Source organism: Ixodes scapularis, unplaced genomic scaffold (assembly GCF_016920785.2).
Source record: "Ixodes scapularis isolate PalLabHiFi unplaced genomic scaffold, ASM1692078v2 PGA_scaffold1__304_contigs__length_218370807, whole genome shotgun sequence".
NCBI classification, from domain to species: Eukaryota; Metazoa; Arthropoda; class Arachnida; order Ixodida; family Ixodidae; genus Ixodes; species Ixodes scapularis.
The window spans coordinates 196,337,479-196,339,580 of record NW_024609846.1 but is presented as its reverse complement, the minus strand read 5'-3'; positions in this window follow the sequence as shown (position 1 = coordinate 196,339,580).

Here is a 2,102-nt window from a genome sequence, read left to right as displayed (position 1 = left end):
GCGTGCACAAAGAAATAACGCCGTTTCTATTTGCAAATCCAAAACGCGGTTTGGGTTCAGCGCATGCTCAATAACTACAACGCTTTTTTTTTTTTGCGTACGCGGTTTTAGTTTTTGTGCGTATCTAAAATCCGCAATATTTTACGCAAAAAAAAAAAAAAGAGCCGTTTGCAGAACAATTTTTTTAGTGCAGGATTGTCGATGGTGCACAGAGGTTTACTTTTGATGGCTGGCGACGCCTAAGTTTAGAGAGCGAATCTGTTCAAAAATTAATATTTGTTCACACAGGTTCGTAAAGTGGTGCCTAGCGCTAGAATTATGCCAAACTATCCGAGGCATTTCTCTTCCTGAGCCCTTTAATTTTATTTGGCCACTTTAACGGAAGGCAAATGCCAGATTTAATTTGACGGGCCTGTCACTTATATCTTGAGTAAGCAAATGTTCATATAAAAATAATTTATTTTCCAGGGCCAATATCGCGAAATGCTGCTTATGAGTACTTTAGCAGGGCTGACAATTTAAGAAACTTCCTACTCAGCATGTCAAAGCATGCTCGAGTACTGAATTAAAAAAAATAGGCTGAGACGATACCACTCCTTTATACCATTTATCTGCGTCATTACACGAAAGGTTTTATTCTGCGAAGTTCACTGAAGGTTGGGTGCCCACGAAACCGAACAGTGAGTAGTAAACTCGCGAGTTCATCTGTTCTGGCCAATTCAGCACATTGCTGATCAAGCTGTCGATATGCTTATTTACATTCACATGTTAGTCTCTTCGTTATATTGTTTTTCTGGAAACTGGTGTCATCGGGTACGGCTGTATACGGTGGTAATTTCCCCTGTACACCAGTCAGGCGTTTCGCGACCGACCATAATCAGCTACATCAAAGGAGTGGGTAAACAAAAAGCCCACAATTTAGGCTGAGATACATATCGTAGCCCTCAAGGTGACTCAATACCATTGTTTCATTTGTTGTGTGCTACAAGGAAACTAATCGAATCACAAAATTAATCAAAAACAACGTAAAACAGCAACACAGCCGCGTTCACGTTGAAACCGAAACCAACCAAAGTGAAGCAACCTGATGGCGCCAAGTGTGTCAGCGCCCTCTATCCACCGGTGAGGCAACTAATAAAATGAAAAGGTCTATAGACCCTTTACGAAAGTCAGTCTACCCACCTTGTGCAGAGCCAGACCCGACGCTCTAATGGCGGAACTACACTGTTTCTCCACACCAGAAAAATCGAACGTCTTCGAAAGCATAGAGCAGAAAAAGGAAAAGATGTTGGTCCTTTCACGTCACCTTCGATGCACGGAATCGAGGGTGTTTGATTTAGCCGCGCATGATCTCCTATCACCGCCATTAGAGCGGCAATAATGGAGCTTTTTATACTGCCACAAGAGGACTCTGACTTTTGAAAAGGGTCTATTGGTCCTGAACAAATGGGGGAGGTTCTAATACCCTTGTTACACGGGGGCACTGACCGCAGTTATGCTAAGACACAGGCACAATACTTGCGGACAACATTCTGCGGCTATGTAGTCAAAGCTATGGGCGAACGTGCGCTCGAGCATCTTGAGCACCCATCGAAGCAGTGCACGCGCGCTCTTCACTTCTTCTGGAATAGCTGTCCGAGAGTATAGTGCGGTAACTGTGGTGCCACGAAACAGCAGTTAAAGCTGATTTAACCGCGGTTAAGGGCGCCCGTATAACCGGGGTATAAGTTGACGAGCTAGGTTTGCTCAAAACGGTTAAGGGGTTAAATCACGTCTGAATATGAATCTGAATAAGACATCCGGCCTCTATCCCTTTCTGTTCGATAAAATACATTTTGAAAGAACGAATCATGACTTTGCGTCGAGGTTGAGGACCCCGAGGCTGTTCAGAGGCTTTGAATTTGGCTATTTTAGGCAGTGTTGAGTAGGGGCGCTTTAACGGTTCTCACTTTGACTGCTGAAAGCTATCTTTGAGGGGTAACGCAATCATTATCAGCAGCCGAAGACTGCTGATAATGATTGCGTGCGCGTGTGCGCGTGCCCGTGCGTTCCACTCCGCCATTCGTCCGGGCATTCAGTGACCGATATAACCGACCTGCCAG